General features: G+C 40.3%; 1 long non-coding RNA gene across 1 annotated transcript; it reads right to left on the bottom strand.

Annotated features, from left to right (window-relative positions):
• Positions 1-3854: 3854 nt before the first annotated feature.
• Positions 3855-20898, bottom strand: LOC117768964. Its single transcript, XR_004615127.1, has 3 exons — positions 20171-20898; positions 6561-6565; positions 3855-3865 (listed from the first exon to the last, which is right to left on the bottom strand). It is a non-coding gene; the product is annotated as an uncharacterized LOC117768964 (long non-coding RNA).
• Between the last annotated feature and the right edge of the window lie 1004 nt (positions 20899-21902).

Here is a 21902-nt window from a genome sequence, read left to right as displayed (position 1 = left end):
ACACAGTGCTGAGAGGATCTTAGCAGGGGCTTTTGATTAAGGCCATTAGATATTAGACATTAGCCGTGAGATTACTCACACTGCTGTGGTGTGTTTGATTTCTCGATGTCAGTGCTTGCCGATGGGCAGTCTCTGTGCCTTGATGACTGCTCTCTTTGAAGCAGCTCTTGACAATGATGGGGTCTCCCTAGTGGCCCAGCGGGTGCAGGAGTGTGCCGTGGGTTAAGTACACTGTACTGAGTTTGACCTTTGTCATGCCTTTGTCTACTTTTTCTCCTTCTGTTCTTTTGTTGTTGTGGCAGTCCCTTACTGTCTACTACCTTCTGCTTTTAATGTGCTCAGAAGTCTGCATTCATTATTTTCAATGTGTGAATATGTATAGATTACATTTGTCTTAGGGGGTAAGTGTCAAAATTACAGCTGCACCAAGAAATAGTTTTATACAAACAATGGATCAGTTGACTTAAGGTTGATATCTGTGAGGAACACTTTTGTACCTTCAACCTGCCCACTATGAAACAACATACGTAGAGTCAAGTGATTAGTTGGTGAACAAAGCTGAGCTGAGGTATTTTTTGCAGGAATTGTCAGAGACCAAAACAGAAATGAAAAGAAAAGTGAATATTAGATTTTATATTGTGGCCAGAAAATAAATGCAGATTGCCTTGTGTCTGCTGGATGATTAAACAGGAGACTGTTTCTCATATCAACGTGATATGCCAGAGTGACATTTGTTTTGAGCTTGCTCTGCTAATATAAATTGTAGTGTACAACAAGATTTTGTCAAATAGATTGATACACTTCATTATGACAAATGAAAGAGCATCAGGATGTCTGAAGTACAGTATCTAACCCAGAGCTCTTAACACCTCTGTTCTGAATGGTCTCCAGATATTTCCAACAAATGAAACCATTATATATAATAACTAGTGCAGTCCCTGTTCTACACCTGCCTGTTTGGAATGGGCTGTTTCCCAACCTTCTGTTATTTTTTCATACATTGCATGTTGACTATTAAAGATGTCTGTTAAGTAAAACACAGGCACGCTGCCCCCACCCCTCCAAAAAAGTCAACTGTTTACTCTGTTTGAACATATCACATACCCTAATTGCACCAAACACGGCAGTGCACTTAATCAGGCCATTTAGAATAGAGATGCAAAGTAAGAAGCCAATTAGATGAACAGTTCATGAGATATGAACAGTTCATGAGATATGCATTCCACATATATGAAATTTGTGGAAAAGGAGGTAGACGTATAATACCTATAATGAACCAATGATTTTACATGAGCAGATCCATTGTTCTTATCGCTCCTTTTAAATTATTTTGCCCTGTGATATATATTTTTTTATTTCTTAGTTAATTCTACATCTATATTACTGGACGTGAAATCAATTATACAACTCGTCATCTTCTAATTTAACTGAGCCACTGTGCATCACTCGCTCTGCTGGCAGTATGATTTCAGAGAGTCGAGTTAAGACATGGATTTCTTGGTCTTGCAAGGTGCATTACCATCAGAATTGTTTGAGAAAACTACTGAACTGTGGCATTGCTACAGCAGTGGAAACTGATGCCTTGGAGAATATGAGTAAAAAATTTGACCTAAACATGAGGACAAATGTCATTACATTGGGAAAAATACTGTGAGGTAGAAAGTCTGTCTGCCTGTTATCTTGAAGAATATAGTTTCATTTTTTTCGATTTTTTTGTCTACATCTACCTCTGTACAAATGAGAAATTGACAAGATGTCGATTTGGGTCTTCAAGCTGACTACAGTAGCTTGGTCTTGACTTTAAAAACCAAACTGATAGGCAGCATGCTTTTGGCTAGACAGTTGTTTTCTTACTGAAAAATGCATCACATCAGAAAAGTTCCAGTGTATTGAAATATTTTGCCAATGTTTTTGATCTTAGATTGCAATTTTTGATTACATAACACTTTGATCGCAACTCATGTGTTGGCCAGTTAAATTTATTGTTCACATCTATTTTTACACGATTGACTTGTGTTGAAGTAGTTGTGAATGTTTGTAGACAACACATTTTTACTTGATTTCTTATTTATTTTAACTTGCAGTAAGTGATTTCAGCTAAATTAGTATTTTAATAAGGGGGGGGCAAGTTTCCGGTCACCAGAAAAAGTGTAAGTCCAATCATCACTCTCTTTTTAGCTCTGTGTTTTGTCTGAAATATTTGACAATGTTGCTGCTACATGTTCACGAGCCGCTTTCAAACTGTGTCTGCTGTTTGGTGCTGGGCATCGTCATTTGATCCATATGTAATATAAAAATATTGATAAGTGCAGCTTTAATTTTCAAGTTACTATGAACTCAGCTTCATCACTGCAGCGGATGGCTGCATCCTGTTAATGTACATGGCTTCTTGCCAGTCCTCAACCCAGACATTGAAATCTTGTGTGGGGAGGGGCTTTTAAGTTATCTAACATGTATGGGTGTTGTCAATCAATCAATCAATCAAATTTTGTTTGTATAGCCCATATTCACAAATCACAATTTGTCTCATAGGGCTTTAACATGGTGTGACATCCTCTGCCCTTAACCCTCAACAAGAGTAAGGAAAAACTACTTAAAAACCCTTTTAACAGGGTAAAAATAACGTAGAAACCTCAGAGAGAGCCACATGTGAGGGATCCCTCTCCCAGGACGGACAGAAGTGCAATGGATGTCAAGTGTAAAGGAGAACATCAAGATAAAGGTTTTAGCAGCATTGATAAGGGTAAACATTTTGAAGTATAACTGAAGGTCAGTGAATTGGTGGATTAATGTCAATAATGGTCAAGTGTCTGAGGAGAAATACTATGTATCGAGCAGTCCTGCTGCAATCATAGTCTATGGTCAGCAGCCAGCAAGATCATGATCCACCATCAAGATCGGATGCCACTATAGTCCACAGTCATTGTCCACTGCTGCCATTAGGATCCATCATCAGCTGCCACCTCGGTCGTGGTCCACCACCAGTATCTGATGCCAACACGATAAAGGATCTGCCTTTATTATCACGATCAGCCAGCACGATGCAGAATCCGCCATACTGGATCCACCATTACGACCTCGTTGTGCGGTGCAAGACTCATAGAAGCTACAATATGTTGTGTGTGTTGCAGTTATTACTTTAAATTAAATAGGCCTCGAAGAGCATATGTGGATTTCGATCAGCTTAATGCATTCTCTAATTCAGTTCAAATCCCCACCTTTTCCTGTCCACATGTCAAAGTGTCCTTGGACAGACTGCTTAACACACCAAGTTGTTCCTGATGATCAGGCCAGCAACAATGCATGAGCTGCCAGCTGTGTCTGAATGAGCCAATGAGAGGCCAAAATAAATGTAGAATTTATTTTAGTATGTAAAATTATTGCACCCAATTCAAGGCTGGCTGTTTTAAAGGCCACTTATCTCAAAAATGTGACCTTTGACTGTGATGACTCAGAGGATTGTCTGCTATCATCACGCCAGTTATTCACTGACTTTCATCCTTAAACCTCCTGTGACCCACTGACCGGTTGAGACCCTCTATTAAAAGATGGCTGATATTTTCTACATCAGTCATGTGTGATCACAAGTTCCAGATGTACGAACATAAATACTGCAGATGCACTGATCCATGTGAGTTCATGTCCCTCCAGTGGACCGTTTCTTAGCAAAGCCACCGCACCACCTATTTAATGTATTGGACACTCAGCCTGCATCCAAACAGATAACACAGAGCAGCTTTTATTCTACTTACTGATCAGACCATATCTCAGTTCCTTTATCAGCAAAATGATAACCACTATTTTCTCAAGAAGCAGACAGTGCTGTTGCCATAACGATAACCCTGTAATGAACAGAATAATGATGCTCAGACTCCAGCCAATGCTGCCACGCAAACCTGGAAAGACTATGAGTCGGCCAGTGCGCTGTGGTCATCAGAGGGGATGCTATTAGTGAACATCTCTCACCCACTTGATTTTTTTTTCTTCCTCTGGATCCCCAATACTCCTGATTTCTCCATGCAACCAGCTGCTGTGATGTTTTATTTCTCCCTCTATGACAAACAGGCTCTTCTGTTATCCTCCTCCTTCCTGCTCCCTCCTGCTCTAATGCCTCTAATTCAATTATTCCTTTGTCTTATCTGCCTCTTCACTGCTCTCTCCAGCTAATCTGATTATAAAAGAGAGCTGGCAATTAAAACACAGATATGAGAGAGATCTATCCTTCATGCTTCATGCTGCCTTAATAAAATCCAGCTCCATGCCTCTCATGCAGCAAAGGTTCAATTAGGCGACACACTCGACTGAGAGGACAGTCTCCTTGTGGTGTGTACATCAGGTCAGCCTCTCCAGGACTTGACTGTGTGCTTGGATGGATTCTGCAAGTCTGCAGCTGGCTTATCACATATTGCAGAGATGGTGACTAAAACTACTTTTTTGTAATAAATGTTTTGAAGTTGTCAAACAGGTTTGCAAATGCTTATCACAACTGGAAGTAAACGAAATATTTCAAAGTGTGAATTTGCTTTCATTTATTGCGAGGCTGCTTAACCGTTATCTGATTAATGCATGTTCTAAATACTGATTTAATCTCTGCTGTGGTATTAGCAGCTTGTATGGATATACTCGCAACACCAGCAGATTACAGCATATCGTTGGACCTCAACAGGGAACAAACAGCACATGACCCTTTCTCCTGTGTTTGTTTCTGACTCACTGTCTGATTGCACCTCTCTAACACAGACGACTAGTTCAACTTGGTAATAACAAATAATATCAGTCATTTGAGAACAGATGACTCTTTGTCTGATTGTAATATTTTTACCCTGCGATCTTGGTTATTGATGTAGAGCAATACAAGTCATGCTGCCTCTTTCTCTGGCGAATTAGCCACTGGGCTAACAACGGACTGAATGACTTCATGATGACATTCATAAAGACTAAGTGCAGATCTGTTAGTTGATGGGTGTGTGTAGAGCTGATTGTGTGTAGCTGTGTTACCTTTACCATGGTTCATACACATATACAGCCCATAATCACACAACATGCTGTAGTTTATTTCTAGAATTTAGCCTAGTATTAGATGTATAGTTTTGGCTGTGGATTGGTAAAGCTGAAAAATGTATATTGTGTTGTTAACAGTGGTTAGTACAATGGCCCTGAGAGCTCAACACAAATTCAGAAAACATGATCAAACACATGTGCTGCAGAACACTACACAACGGATAAACACACTGCAAGTAAATCACACACAATTGCCTTGAGTGGTACACATTTAGATACTTTTAGTGTTTTATTTAAACATGCATTGCTTTTAATCATGCATTGCACTGACTGACCTTGTGAGTTTGAAGTTAACTTGAATATTCACTCATCTTTAAGCTCTGTTTTGGCCTCCACCAAATTCTGAGAAAAAACATCTGGCTCCATAGTGTTCAGCAACTAGTCCCTACCCTTGTGGATGGGTACTGTACAGTGGGTAGTGTAAATGGTAAATTGACTGTATTTATATAGTGCTTCTCTAGTCTTATCAACAACTCAACACATTTTACTTTACCAGCCACATTCACCCATTCACACTCATAAAGAACTTCTTTAAGCTGCCCTTTTCTTGTCTACAGTTTCGGAGCTCAGTATTTTGCCCTAAGATACTTTGGAATGCAGACTGGAGCCGAGAATCAAACCAACAACCTTCTGGTTAGTGGACGACCCACTCTATCACTCAAGCCCCAGCTCAGCTGCTCCCCAGTGTACAGTGGGAGGTTGATGAGTTGAGTGATGACATTGCACTAAAAACGGTAAAATGCGCTCTACAATCAAAACAACACCAAAGTGCTCCGTAGAGCTGAGGAGAACTGAAGAGCGAGGTGATGATTATCTAATCATCACATGACTGTTTGAGCTATTGTTTAATTAATATTGATCAGCAGCATTAAATTGATAAAAAAAAAATGTATTTAATGTATATGTATATTATCTATAAAAGGCTTTTACATCTACAGGCTTTTATTTACAAATTACTCTTTGAAAGCAATGATGATTCAGGATTTCCTGTTTGCCTTTTTTTTTTTACAGCTGATATTTACTCTTCTGGCATGACTGACTGTGTGTGTGTGCGTGTGTGTGTGTGTGTGTGTGTGTGTGTGTACATGTTTGTGATATTTACTCTCTTGTCTGGCTATGCCCTTCATATGTACTGTAATGCCTGAGTGCCGTTGCGCGTGTGTGCTCTCCTGTGATATTTGCTCAACTGGTCATGCATTGCTGTGTGTGTGTTTGGGTTCCAGTTTGCTCTATGGTTCATTGCCTCATCTTAGATCTTAGAGCGCTTGTTTCTATCCTGTGACATTGTGCTTTATACAACTGCAATGTCATCCTCACACACACACCAACACACAAATACACATTCACCTTCTCCAATGGCATTTACATGAATCAATCACTTCAACAGGCCGGTGCTATTTGTCATGTACCTTCTCAAACGTATCCACACACCTACTTTCACCTCATTGTGCATGATTTATAATGTCTGTCTGATATTTCTTGATTCTCTTTGTCGGGACTTGTGCTATTTGTTACACTTTTGTGAGAAACTGATGCAATGATATTGGATTAAGGGTGTTTTCACACTTTGTACCTTTCAGGCCTCCAAACGAACTCATAGCGATGAGTCAGCATCGCCTGAGCTGGTCTGAGTGCGTTTTGCTTTAAGACTGCGTTGCGGTTTGCTTTTGCAATGTGAACACAAAACACTTCAGGTTTCCTTTTCGAGTTTTGCCATTGTATTGAACTGAACGTGAACTGAGAAGCATCGATGCAGTGACAGAACATAATCAATTCAAGATTTCCGCTACGTTCATTTTGTAGCTCCCACTGCTGCATTATTACTACCGACGCTGCTTCAGCATCAGGACAGATGCACGTTATAGGTCTGGTTGCCTTTTAGCGTGTCGGAGTCTCCTGTGTCCTCCGTCCTCACTCCCCTGCTGACACACACACACAAGCTGAGGACAGGACAGAAGTTCTTTCCTTAGATTATCACACAACACAGTTTAAAAAAAAAAAACGTCACTGTTGCAGAAGAAGCCACATCCCGCAGATCCAGGAACTTAAATATTAAACCACAATGGTATCATAAAGATCAGGGGTCTCATTTATAACCGTTGCATACGCACAAAACGGGGCCTGAAACGTGCATACGCCACTTCAAACGCAAACGTTGGGATTTATAAAAACAAACTTGACGGGAAAATTTGCACATTTCCACGCAAACTCTGACCCATGCGTACAAACATTTTGGAGACGGGAAAGTGGCGACGCAGACTTGAGGTGGTGAACTGAAGCCAGATTATTGATCCACTTCCTCATTTACATTAAAACAGCTTTAGTTGTGCTCGCGTGACATATCTGTTCCACACGAACCTATTAATTGAAAAATATATAAAACAACTTACATCAAATTACGTTCAGATTCCATTAAACAGCGGAGTTACAGAGCCGAGTCATTAACAGTTTTTAATAATATCTTCTAACACTGTGCATGTATCATCAGATCACTGCAGTGAACGGGACTGTGCCATCAGGCGCACAGAGCGCACAGAGCGCACTGGAGATCACTTACGAGAAACGAAGAAAAACTATTCACTTTCCAAATAATATCCCAGAGTGGAGGTAAGGATCCACTGATGTGAGGTAATCGGTCCGGTTGCACCAAATAAAAAAATACTGCCGTGACACTGGTGCGTGATTCTGCGTGATGTGTGCATGCGAATGGAAGGACGAGGAGGATGCGAGGGCTCAACGATGTCTGATCAGCTGATATAGATTCTATAGATCTGTGATCTTTGTGCTGAACTGAGTCCAGTCTTATACAGATCGACAGATCTATAGATTGAGGACATCACAGCTGTCTCTGAATTTAATAATCCTGCAGTTTTGGATGATTAAAATACGAACAGACAATACAACAAGTTCCCTCAAATTCTGAGATGGTGATTTTTTGTTTTGCCTCCACCTTTGAATTGGATCTTTTTTTATTTCAGGCTCTGTTCTTTCTATCGTCTTCACTCTCACACATTGTGTTATCCACAGCAGCAGCAGAGTATAAGTGTATTTTCTTTATTAGTGACATCACTGCTGTCCCATAAAATCTCTCTTCACCTCCACCTCACTAACAAACACCTCGATGTCAGTTTCAGAAAGTTTCGCTTCCTCTTCTCATCGCTTGATGCCGTGACTCTTTCAGGACTCACGGTGGAAACCCATTGGTCAGCAGCATAATTTAATATTCATGACGTGCTTTGCATTGATCATTTATGGTTGAAAGTGGGCGTGTGGAGGGCGGATTTGGGGGCAGATCCAAGTACGAACATTTCCAGGTGGACTGTGATTTGTAAAGTGAACATTGCGTTCAGGTGTGCGTGTGTACGGTTTTATAAATCGGACATTTTTTGGGCGTACGCCATTTCAGGTTTTTGTGCGCATGTACACTTTTAGTATGAATCCCACGCACTGTTTTATAAATGAGAACCCAGGTCTACATGTGAGTGATTAAAAAAGAGCAGAGTGGCAGAGTCACTTGTTGCCCAGCGCAGAGTGCATAACTAAATCACTATTGACTTTCCAAATAACAAGCAAGTTCAGATTAATTGGACTAATTTTATTATTTGATGAAAAAGCAGCCATGCGCCATAACATAGAAAAATGAGGATACATTGAGATGCAAATGAACTGTCAATGAGAATGCAAAAAGAACTGAGTCCTTTTTGTGTTGGTCTACTTTTTGGTCCACTTTAAGACGGCCGAGTTCGGATCATTAAAAGAGAACTATATGTGTAAAGTAAACACCCTAAGGCAATCAGTTTTAGATCTTCAGTAGTTTAAACAGTTCTTTTTGGAAATTTTATTGGTATATTTTCCTTATTTCAGAAGAATTTCAGTGATGTTCAGCTTCGTCCCTAGTTCAGGGGAACCTAAAATATAAACTGCATTGTTGATTTAACGTGAATACTGTGCACAGCGCACACTTTTCATCAGCCTCCCGTACAAGGAGCATGGCATCACAAGAGTATCAGTGCAAGTGAAAAATATTGTTTAAGAAACCTTCACGAATATATGAACCATGTCACAACAATATTTGATTCAAGGTTACACGTTATCAGGGAAGAAGTGGATATTGGGGATAGATGGATGTGAAGAAGAGAGAGGCTGTCTGGGATGGGATATTGAGATGTGGATGTTTTTCTACGTTGTAATAACCAAGCCCCAAATGCTACCTAGAGAATGGAGAGGAGGAGGAGGGGTAGGGGTGGGCATTATGGCCAAAAATAAAATCTTAATTTAGATCAAGGTTGTTTTATTCGTGCAAACGCAGAAAGACTTACTTATATACTTTTTGAGCTGGAGGAAAGTAATAAAAAACCTCTATCGCTTGCACAGCTGTCAACGTAGAGTACATTTAAAACTGCAGGTTATCCTATACAGCTGTACTAATTACATGTCAGAATAATGTAAACATTTTAAATAACATTAGCTTAGAGTAATCAGATCAATTTGATATATGGATTAAGCCTGAGAGTGGTAAGCACTTAATTGCATAAAACAGGAAGGGTAAAGCAGATAGAAACAGGTATTAGAAACCAGCTTATTTCATCAACAGCTCTTTAATGTGTTCAATGTGATAACAAGAAAGACAAAAATGGAGAAGGTAGACATGGGCACTTGTTGTATTAAAAACCCAACAGTCGCCTTAAATTCAATCAAGCTGCATCAAATTGCAAACACATAGATATCAGTTCCCTAAATCTGGCTTTTTATCAAGATCCATGAATCATGTCCTGGGAAACCAGTAGAAAAGTTGAAAAATGCCTCTCACAATGTTAGAGCAAGTGAAAGAAATTCCTGGATCTGTCCCCTGATTGCAATCCACACAAAAAGTGAATGGGTTGTTCCCCAAACCATACTGCATTCTTCCACCCAGTTTTGTGGTAATCCGTTCAGTTCTTTTTTTTATAACCTTGCTTACAACCAACCAACCAACCAACCAACCAACACTACCATAACCTCCTTGGCAGAGGCAAATATCGTCTCATCTGAATTTCCATCACAGATGTAGGTATTATAGTGAATTACACATGGACTCTAAGCTCTTTACAGGTAGAGACCACATTTCTGCCCCTTTCAACTCCATTTGAATATGTGTCTTGGAAGAGTTATTTGTAACTAGATGGGACAAAGATCCATGAAATCCAAATCTGGTTGGGATTGCTCTCACCGAACATCTCAGGTAAACCACCTCTGAAAGTGACTAAATTAATTAATATGGGAATATGATCAGAAATATCCTCATCAATCATGGATTCACAGGAATTAGAGAACACCCAAGGTAAGAGTTAAAAGAGTATTTAAATATAAAACTATTAGAGGACAAAGCAACATCAGTGATTAGAATAACAGCATCCCAGAGCTGATAAAAAAAATTATTAGGAACACACTAAATAACATTTGGGACCCATCTTGGATGATTCGACTGTGTGACACACAAATGATACAAATGAGTGAGACATCCAAACCATCTGGCGGAGACATTCGGTGAGATGTATTTATGACAGCTTTTTTTCCTCCCGCTAATCCAAGAGACCATTCTAGCTTCACATGATCTTTAATAAAAAAATCACAGAAGCGTGTCTTGCTTCAGGGTGAAGAAAACATTCATTGGAAGGTGTGAGATTTTGGCTCATCTGTTCGGACTGAGGAATCACATAAGTGTAAAGGATGTGAGATTTGGGTGAGGTAGGTAGAGAGAGAGAGGGAGGGGAACAGAGCAGTAAACGATAAAGACATGGGGAGCCAGCGATTGTTGCCTCTTAAGTGTACTCGCACCGTAAGCATCAAGCCATCTGTTATGCTAATGCAGCCCTCTCATTTACAAGAATAAGTAGTAGACATGTGCAGATGTTTAATTCATGCGCAGCTAATGACTGCAAATTAGGGTACAGGCAACAGAAAACATGAACCTGTCTAGAACATCAAAACAGATACACCGGACCAGTGATGACTTCTCCACTGCATCTATTCATTCTTTCTGTTACACCCCCTCTCTATTTGCACAGAATGCATCAGAGCCCCACAACAGGCCTGGGGTCTCATTCATAAAACAGTGCGTGGGATTCATACTAAAAGTGTATGTGCGCACAAAAGCCGGAAATGGCGTACTGTGCGCTCTGTGCGCACTGATGGCACAGTCACGTTCACTGCAGTGATTTGATGATACACGCACAGTGTTAGAAGATATTATTAAAATCTAATAATGACTCGTCTCTGTAACTCTGCTATTTAATGGAATCTGAACATAATTTGCTGTAAGTTGTTTTATATATTTTTCAATTAAAAGGTTTGTGTGGAACAGATATGTCGCGCGAGCACAAGTAAAGCTGTTGGTTTTAATATAAATTATGAAGTGGATCAATATTCTGGCCTCAGTTCACCACCTCACGTCTGCGTCGCCACTTTCCCGTCTCCAAAACGTTCGTACGCATGGGTCAGAGTTTGTGTGGAAATACGCAAATGTTCCCGTCAAGTTTGTTTTTATAAATCCAAACGTTTGCGTGAGAAGTGGCGTACGTATGTTTCAGGCCCCGTTTTGTGCGAATGCAACGGTTATAAATGAGACCCCTGGTCTGGAGAACAAGCCTGGTCTGATGGAAGAGGCTCCAGGGGACACAAATACCCCATTTCCACTAAGGTGAACTGGGTGCTCATGCTGGTTCGGAGCTGGTTCAACTTGCAAACCTTTTAAGAACCTAAGAACCTGTCAATTATTTATTATTATTAGAAGTAGTATAACAAGCAAGCGTCATTGGGTCAGAATTGCTTCAACATAGTCTAGAAAGAATGGTGAGACCTTGAGAAACTATTCAACTGTTGCTTGTGTGTAACAACAAGAAACCGTATTTTACAGAAATACAATATAACAAATATTCTATCAAATGAACATAAACATGAATAATGATTAAATCTCCATATTTTCATATTCCTATAGATAATTCATTAAGAGTAACCTGATTTGTACATACAAATTCTGAGGTTACTCAGTCTGTATAAGGAGACTGGTGGCTGGCTGCATAATAGGCCATGAACCCTTCCTCCTCTATGTTAGCAGATGGGACATGTGCCAAACTAAAACCTCAAAGTACAGGTACAAATATTTTTTCCCCAATTTTTCGGACTTATTTGACGCTATAAAAATCTGGTGAAACATCATGATTGACAGCTGAGACTGACTCGTGATTGGTCGAGGGCTTGACCTCAACGCCACAGCTCCATCCCTTCATCCCTACTACTCAGACTCTGGCTTCAAATGAACAAGATGGGGGGTGCCTGTACCCGGGATATTTTAGCCTAATTTTTGTACACTGGGAGAAGGTGGGGACACGTCATCCATCTTTATACACAGTCTATAATCTGGACATGATGCACACAAATGCAAAGTATAATTTTGCCTTAATGAAGGTTGAGTGAATTCCCTGGTGGAACCCTGTGGTTAGGACTGTTTGAACTAAGAGGGGTCTCTAGTCTTTAAATGTATGCTGACACCTCAGGCAGTCTGCTGCATGTGGAATTAGCGCATTAAAACATGAAGGTGTTTAAAACTCATCCTTGTTACTGTGGGGAGATGAGATAAAAAAATAACTAATATCTGTTACTTAAACAACCAGGACAGTTAGAAAAATGAAGCAAACAAAACAGTTTGCAGAAAGGTCAATGATGCTACTTTCTGTAAAGCACCAGAGCCGACAGCCAATCAGAGGCCTATTTGAGTCAGAGCCATTATTTGGATTTGATTAGACTGGCTCAGGGTCAGAGATGTGCTGCTGCTCCTCAGACTCTCAGTCAGCAGCTGTCTGTAGCTGCTGTTAACAGCTGGTGTTAAAACAAGAAAGGACTGCTGCACTGAATCATCCAGTCTTTATCCCAGATTAGTGTAAAGCCAATGGCACTGTGTTTAGATGTTGGCTGGATCCATCATTAGTCTGAACTCACTGCAGCAGGTCCTGCCATTCCAGATTACTCACCATATACACAGAATATTCTCACAAAAAAAACCATTTAAAGTATTTTTTCCTGTCGTGCTTAAATCACAGTCCTGCATTCAGGACTAAATATTTGTATAGCCCATATTCACTAATCAAAATTTGTGTCATAGGGCTTAACAAAGTGTGACATCCTCTGTCCTTAACCCTCAACAAGATGCCACCATCTTTTTACCTCCGGTTCAGACTGTGGTCATAAGCATTTGAGCCATGATGCTGCAAGTTTTTGGCAGTTTAAAAAAATATGAGAGAAATAAATAAGAAAATATATTCCAATGGGGTTACCTTTCTTCCAAATTGTCTGCATGTCCAGTACAGGTGCTTACCAAGATCTCCTAAAATAAGGGCACATCGGGAACCTCACCCAAGTGCTCATGTCAACCTCCTCCATCTAACATGCACTATTGTGCTTTACTGCAGTGAAACTGCACACCTGGGTGTTTTCAGTTCCTCAGACTGAATGGACCTCTGTCCAGGCGCGAGCATGTACACCATATGACTCCCTGAGGTAATAAAAACCATTGAGGTGTTTGGATTGCCAACAAAAGAAAAAGGAGATTTAGAGAAATGCAGATCAAGACAGTACATGATGACAAAATCCCAAGAATAGGCTTGCTCAGCCGAAAAGTTTAAAGGCCTAATGTTAGAATATGTATTTTTAAGATTGGTTACTTTTAATGGCGACAGACACTACAGCATCAGTGTAATGTTGGACCCTCATCACAGGGGGAGGCCAGACAACCCAGTGAAGGCCCTCATCTTAGCTGTTAGCTGTCATCTATGGTGGTATTCTTTTCCAAAGCTTCTCTATAGAAATCCCAAAACGTTTGGGCTCAGTTCTCTTTTCACCACCAGTCGAATACATTAATGGAGCGACGCCAGCGAGCTAGTTCTGGCAGGCAACTCGAGCTGCGCTGTTTCAATCGTGTGACACTCATCATGTGACATACATCATGTGACACACTTCATGTGACATACATCATGTGACATACATCATGTGACATACTTCACTCGCCACTACCATCTACAGTACTCATCCACCTCATTAGGCGGTCTATTTAAGCAGAGGGAATTCCCATCCCTCTCTATGCTTCCTAACTACTACGCAGTATCACAGACAATTGTCTCAGCCCCTCCACCACCCCAGCATCCACCTGTAGGCTCCGACGGGGGGTTACAGTATTAGCTCATCTCTCCCATCATTCCTGTGTATCATATGGGGGAGTGATTAAGTCGCAGCCTAGACGCCAAACACTAAACCTGTTCTACTGTTGAATAAACATTCAAACGTGAGTTGTCTGACTGAACAAGCTTTACACCTTAACTCAGCATCAGGCAGTCATTTAATAGCTTGTGGCCCTTTTTTCTGAGGGGCTACAGATTTTTTCACAGATGTAGTTCCATTTTGATATATATAGCAGATAACGAACATGCAAATGGAAAGAATGCATCACCTTTCCAGAAAATGAAAATCATGCAGCCAATTAGCTTTACCTACATACCCTGGTGAATGTTGGAAAACAAAGTCAGGCTCTTCTCCAAGAGAACCTTAAAATAGGAGGTTGAAGCCAACCATCTCTCTAACGAGTGGAGGATCGTGAAGATGTCTCCCACCCTGAGGAAGGTCGAAGTCACATTCCAAGCCTTCTGTAAATGAGGAAGTTTCCACTCTCTGAGGGAGAACCAGCAGGCGACTGACCAGCGAGTGTAAACGTACATTGGAGCTCATTAAAAGCACACAAGATATTTTCCCAACTGTCATGCCAATTAAAACTTTGCCCCCACAACCTATAAGGTGTTGCTCAATTCAATGTAAGTTTTGGTGCATTCATGTGGTGTTAGAATAACTGAAATGAGTTTCCATCTGAAAAAATGAATAACCCCCCTTTTGGAACAACTCGGCAAGTCATGTAACAAAATTACCCTGACTTGCTGAGTGTTGTTGACGTCATATACTCTGAACCATGGCAGATGAAAGCAAATGTTAGAAAGTTTTAATCAGTGTTGCAAATTGTCAGCATTTAATTTGTAATAATGGTATGAAGTTGTCAAAGAAAGTTCAGAAATTCTCTTTTTGGACCTCTCTGAATTCATGCACGTCCAGAACTCATGCACGTCCAGTGGGGCTCTAAGCCAAGTGCCTGTATTGGAAACAGCAGTGTGATGGGTTACATCACAGGATATCAAAGCAACAAGTGGGACCAGAACTCAAATAATTAATTGACACAGTCCATAAGCACAAGATTTTAAATTTGAAATCAGCTGGTCTTCATTGTTGCATGACCTTTCCCTATGTTGTCTTCTCCCTAAGTTGCTAGCCACCTGCCATTTCTGCTAAAAGAAACATTTAATGCAGAATCTTGTGATCAGAACATCTTTTGGAAAAAATTTTAAAACGGCAACTTGCAGTTTTAAGGATTATTCTCAGAATTTCTCACCTCCTGTAGCTCTCCCCTCCAGGCATAATAGCATCTGCGGGCTAAAACTCCATGGCCCCCACAGCAGACTCTAAGCTATCTTTTCTCAACATCCCAGGTGTGTGCTGCCTGGAGCCACTGTCCACCTCAGCACAATCAAAACAGTTTTAGTCTCTCTGCAGGACCTCTCCAGCTGTGCAGACACAATCCTTTGTATAAGTCCTCCACTGGACACCAGCTTCTATCTGCCTCCATCTGGGCAGATTTTCTCAGAGCGCAGATGGTGCCTCAACATTTCTCACTAATCTTCTAAAACAAGACGTTGAACAGAATCTGAAACATCATTCAGGGTTAAATCTGCCTCAGAGGCTGACTCTGAGAAAGAGTGGAGTTTGTGCTCTTTCACTTTACATTTAACCCTCTATCGCCATCCAAAATCACATGCAGCTGGGAATCAATTTCATGTAGGCAGGTGAATATATTATAAATAGTTACAGGAGTTTCTACTGTGAATGACAACATATAGAGTTTGACATAAAATATTTAATACATGAGTCTTCTCCCTTGCAGGAATTCATCCCTTGCAGTGCAGTAACTGCTTGCATCCTCTCAACATGTGCTGCAATAGCCTACTTAATTTGAAACCACTTAATAATGGCCTTTGAAATGTATATTTACGCCCATGTGGAATTTGCTACACATTGGCACAGAGATGAAACAGGAATAGAAAAAGATAATGACCAACTGGAATGAGGATGACGAACATAACTCAACAGGGAATTCAATTCATTTCCGTACTTAATTTTTTCCGGTCGGCTCTGCCTGTTGCCTACGTCTGTGTCTTTGTAAAAGTCTGCTTTTCTTCAAAGCCATTTGTCTTGACCAACAGGGACAAGGTTCATCCCTGACGTCACGGAGCCCTTAGCATTGCTGAAAGTGAGCATATTGTGCATAGGTTTTCTCTCAAAAACCTTGAAAGGTTGAGCTGCAGAATGCAACCTGCCAAGAAACAAGGTCTGATTTAAGTCAGTAGATATCACCACATGCAGTTGAGAAAAATGTTGACATAAAAATAAAAAATACTGCCTCTTCTAACAACTTAGATTCATAAATATATTTCTGTCAGACAACTCACGTTCAAACGTTTATTGCAGCAGTAGAATAGGTTTAGTGTTTGGGGTCTAGGCTCCAACTTAATCACTCCCCCACATGATTACACAGGACTGATGGGAGTGATGAGCAAATACTTGTAACCCCCCGTCGGAGCCTACAGGATGATGCTGGGAGGGTGGAGGGGCTGAAGCAACTGGTAGCAATACTGCAGCAGCAGTGCGAGCAAAGGGGATGATGGGAAGTTTCTCTCTGCTTAAATAGACCACCTGATAAGGTGGGTGTGTATTATAGATGGTTGTGGAGAGAGAGGTATGTCACATGATGTATGTCACATGATTGGAGCAGCGCAGCTCGAGTTGGCTGCCTGAAGTAGCTCGCATGCGTCGCTCCAGAGTTTATATTTTTAACATATTTTGAATATATCAATACACTCTGTTGGCTGCATTTATTCTGTTTACCAGTGGGCTGCCATATTTCTGTTTATTCATAAACAGACTCAGACCTTTGGCAAAATCAAATGGTGATTTTAGTGAATTTTCATTCATATAAAGATTGTTGTTGTTTTTTAGTTGTCGTTGTTTCTAAACAGTATCATGGGGTATTTAGTTACCTCTGTGACCCAGACATATCATAAATAATAATATACAAGATAAAAAACGGTCTTAAATACCTAAACTGTATATTAGTGATTACTTGTCAAAGATTAAATTGATTAAATTATGTTTAATTCATTGCGCTGTATACATAATCACAGATTGCTGTTGGCATATTATGCAAATACAAGTAATTTTTAAGCAATACACACACTGCATATAAAAAAATACCTTTGTATGCTCAGTAATTAGTTTGCATGCATCTCTCTGGAGCTGAACATTTAGTAAAGAAAAATCTTCTTTCACCTCAACTATAATAATACTGTCTCTGAGAATCAGGAATATTTCATTAGTGGCCTCCCTCCATCTGTGGTAGTAGTCAGTGGTGGTAGAAATATTAAAATCCTTAACTTAAAGGGATAGTTCACCAAAAAATGAAAATTCACTCATCTACTCACCACTATGCTGATGGAGGGGGCATAATGAGCAATTCAAATCCAATACAATTTAAGTAAATAGTAACCGATTCTTCAAACTCTTGTTTGCTCTTGTGGTGTCATCCAAGTGTTTTGTAAGCCCCCACTTTCAAATTAAAGTGTTAAAGTGAAAGTGCTAGTTTGGTTCCTCTGACAGTTACTGAAGTTACTGAAGCATCAGAGTGTGAGTTGCTTCATGTTGAGCTAGTTTGAACTACGTTATATACATGTGTATAAACAGAGACAGCATGTACATCTTAGACCAGGGGTCTTCAACGTTTTTCAGGCCAAGGACCCCCAAACTGATGGAGAGATGGAGCAGGGACCCCCTACTATATATAGTATAAAATTGTGTTTTATATTAAACTGGGCCTAGAGCCATGTATAAACATAGCTACCCTGTTATTGTGCATTCAATATTAAGCTATACAAATAATACACAGGTTCATATATTCATGTTTTTATTTTAAACATGTGCAAGGTAGAAAGGTAAAGGACTGAAAGATAACGTCTTCTGCCTCCATTTACCCGTTTGCTACAATATGTTGGATTCATGTTAATGTGTATTTAAAGACATTTAAATTTGTGGAAAAAAAATAATTAAAAATTAAAAAAATTTGTCTAATCAACCAAAAATTTTGGGGACCCCCTGTTGAAGACCTCTGTCTTAGAGGATAGGAAACAACCACAAGACATCTGACATGGGACACTGCACACAGCCTTTTGTCTTTCATGCGTTACTCAGAAATGGAGGAACCAATTCCTTATGTCCACATGTAAATAAGTGCTAAATTTCCAAAGTTTGGGACTTGGAGACAACAACATTCAGACTGACTTTCTAATTTCTGTCTTCTTCTTTTCTTCGTTTGAGTAAGGCTACCCACAGAGACAAGGTGAATGTCGCATTTCATGTGTAACCTTTGGAAAAACAGCACATATCTGTGCTACTCGATCTAAAATGTCACATTTCAGGATTTCAGACCTGCAAGAGGTCTGGCTGTTTTAATGTCAATTGTATTTGTATAGAGCAAAGCAGATATAGATCTATCACGCTTTTAATAAATGGTTTTCAGTAAAGGACAATTCAAACTAAGGTACTGCCCCTGTTCTCAGCCTCTTAATTTAAAGCTGCTCATGTCAGTAATTTTATATAAAAAAGTGGCTCAAATGATGTGCAATGTACAAGGTGACCCACACAAAATAATTAAAGTTCCCCTCAGCTTTGGGGACAATGTTAGCTTGTTATGAAGTTCTCCTCCAAATGACCAAAACAAGGATTAGTTCTGTTTTATAATACTTCCTGTGCTCGTGTTATCTAGAAGTAGAAGGTGTAAGTGGCTGAGAAGGTGCAAAGATGCAACATATTCAGGCACAAGTTAAACTTACCTACGTTGTAGACATTAAACATAGCAACAACATCAGTTCCATTATAGCATTAGCAAACAACTATCTGTTATATTATAGCTAACTACTGTTATGATTATAAGACCTGCAGCATCAAGGCTACTTACTGGAGTCCAAATTTAATTGAAAAAAGCAGTTTGCTTTGTGACATCATCTTTGTACTACAGGAAGCTGTAATGTGTGGCTTCACCTGTTACTACACTTTTCTTGGATTTGTAATTAATTCAGCAGTGTAATCTCTGCTGATATCCTTGGATGACAACAGGATCATGTTTGGGCATTACTACCTTTGACACAGACTCTCACTAACCTCACAGAGAAATAAAGAGCAGCAGGCAATGGAAGCCTTGCTGCTATTTTTGCGATCAATGCGTTTTTCCCACGTTTTATTTTCCCTCTCGGTGATAGAATCTATCATGGCCGATTGAAGGAATAGCTCACCCAAAAATGATAATTCACTCATTATCTACTCACCACTATGCCGATGGAGGGGTGGGTGAAGTGTTTGAGTCCACAAAACACTTCTGGAGTTTCTGGGGTAAAAAGCATTGCAGCATTTTTGGGTGAACTATTCCTTTAAAGGTCAATAATCATTTAGTGCTCCCTCAATGTAAATAAATAAAGAACCACTGTGATGGTTCTCTGATTCATTGGGTTCTCACAGTTTTTTTTGATTGCATAAACACTAAAATCAATGTCAGACTCGCACTTTTTGCAAAACAATACACACAGTGATTTGCAAATCACTAAACACACTTGTATACATTAGACACAGAAGTGTATCATGATGTCACTTCCTTGCAATTCCAAATCACTGACTGTCAAATGACCACCCCTATGAGCCAATTGGTTCAACACAGCCATCAGGTGCGCAAACACATGATTGCTTAATTGTAGACACACCAATCAGGTTTAAGCTCTATACAAATGCAGCAGGTGAGTTCACCTGACTTCAACCAAAATGGAAGGAGTCAGAAGAAGAAGAAGAGTGAGGGTGAGAGGGGGAATCCACGGAGGAGGAGAAGGCTGCGGCGGCTGTGGCATGAGTATGTGGAGGTATGTATTGTTCACTTTAGCACTGTGCTGTTACATACTGCACACGTAACCTTTATAATGTAAATGTACTGTATACCAGATCTATGCTGAACTACACAATCTTGTCTTTCACTGTATTTCAGAGAGTTTTACAGATGGATGCTGAGGAAATCCCACATGAATTCATATACATAGATGAGGCAGGGTTCAACCTGACAAAAGCAAGAAGGAGAGGCAGAAATATCATTGGCCACGGGGCTATAATCAATGTCCCAGGGCAACGTGGGGGTAACATCCCCCTTTGCACTGCCATTACACAGAATGGGGTCTTCCTCCGTCATGCCAATATGGGCCCTTACAACACACTTCACATTCTCACATTTTTGGACCGATTGCACAACATCGTCACAGCAGTAAACCACATGCACCAGATGCAATACATTGTCATCTGGGACAATGTGTCATTCCACCGCTCTGCTCTGGTCCAGAACTGGTTTCAACACCATCCACAGTTTACAGTACTATACCTTCCACCATACTCTCCGTTTCTAAACCCAATCGAAGAGTTTTTCTCGGCATGGCGGTGGAGGGTTTACGATCTCCGGCCCCAGACTCAGGTACCCCTCATTCAGGCCATGGAGGAGGCCTGAGACCAAATCGACGCCGCAGCTGTGCAAGGATGGATTCGACATTCAAGACGGTTCTTCCCACGTTGTCTTGCCAATGAGGTTATCGCCTGTGATGTTGATGAAATTCTCTGGCCAGATCCAGCTAGGCGAAGACATAATGTCTAGTATTTTCTGTACTGTATTTTCAGTTTGTTTCAGATCAGAGCTTACAGTGTTATGCACACTACTGTAGTAGCATGGAAACTGGGACATGTTTTGTTGTGATTCTCCATGTTGACATGTTGACTGATTTGGGTATATGGAGAGAAATAAATTATATTTTCATCAGTCTGCAGCATTGGTCTTGTGTAGTGTTTGGTGAATTTATTGTATATCTGTACTTTCTCTGTGTACTCCACTTACAGTACTCTAATCACTGAGAAGTAGAATTGCTAAAAGTGTTTTAGGTTAGCAACAGCAGTGTGTAACTGGTTCAAACAGAATTAAGTCATGTGTTTGTTTCATATGGTAACAAAATATGGTTTTGATAAATTAGTGTATAGTTTTTACAAGAGTGTTTCATTTTGCAAAGGATCTGAGGTGTTCTGCTAATTGGGTGTGTGGTTGTGCTAATTGTGTGTAGCGTTTTGAAAAACCGGGCCCTGTTTTCAAAATCGTGCTTAAGCAGTCGAGAAAAACTGAAAAGTTGGTAAGAAAATCAAACCACACCATTGCACACAGCTGTTTGCAGGATGCATAGTAATGAGGTAATGTATCGTAATTCTCATTCTGACCTTATTCAACTTGTTTGTAATAGATGTGAAGTTGGCGAGGAACAGACCGGGAGCGCTGGTCTGTACAGGTTAGCCTTTGGCCTAGCCTTTAGCCTTTAGCCCGGCTCCCTTCCCCCCCTTCTGTTTCCTCTCCCTCTGCCTAAACATAGGCTTTTAAAGCCTGACTGCCATAAGTCATTGCTCTAAACTCACTGGTAATCCGTCCCTGACCACAGAAATTGAGAATAGTTTATAGAAAAAGCCAATTTTCTCCCTGATTGTCTCATTTGCTGTTGTAGGTCATAAAGAGTCAGCAATATTAAAATGAGACCGTTTCATAACCAGTTAAAAAACTCCTTGTAGGGGCTTTAAGTTCTTCTTAGAATGTGTGTGCT

This window comes from Hippoglossus hippoglossus, chromosome 10, assembly GCF_009819705.1.
Source record: "Hippoglossus hippoglossus isolate fHipHip1 chromosome 10, fHipHip1.pri, whole genome shotgun sequence".
Taxonomy (NCBI): domain Eukaryota; kingdom Metazoa; phylum Chordata; class Actinopteri; order Pleuronectiformes; family Pleuronectidae; genus Hippoglossus; species Hippoglossus hippoglossus.
This window is presented reverse-complemented; position numbering and strand designations above follow the sequence as displayed.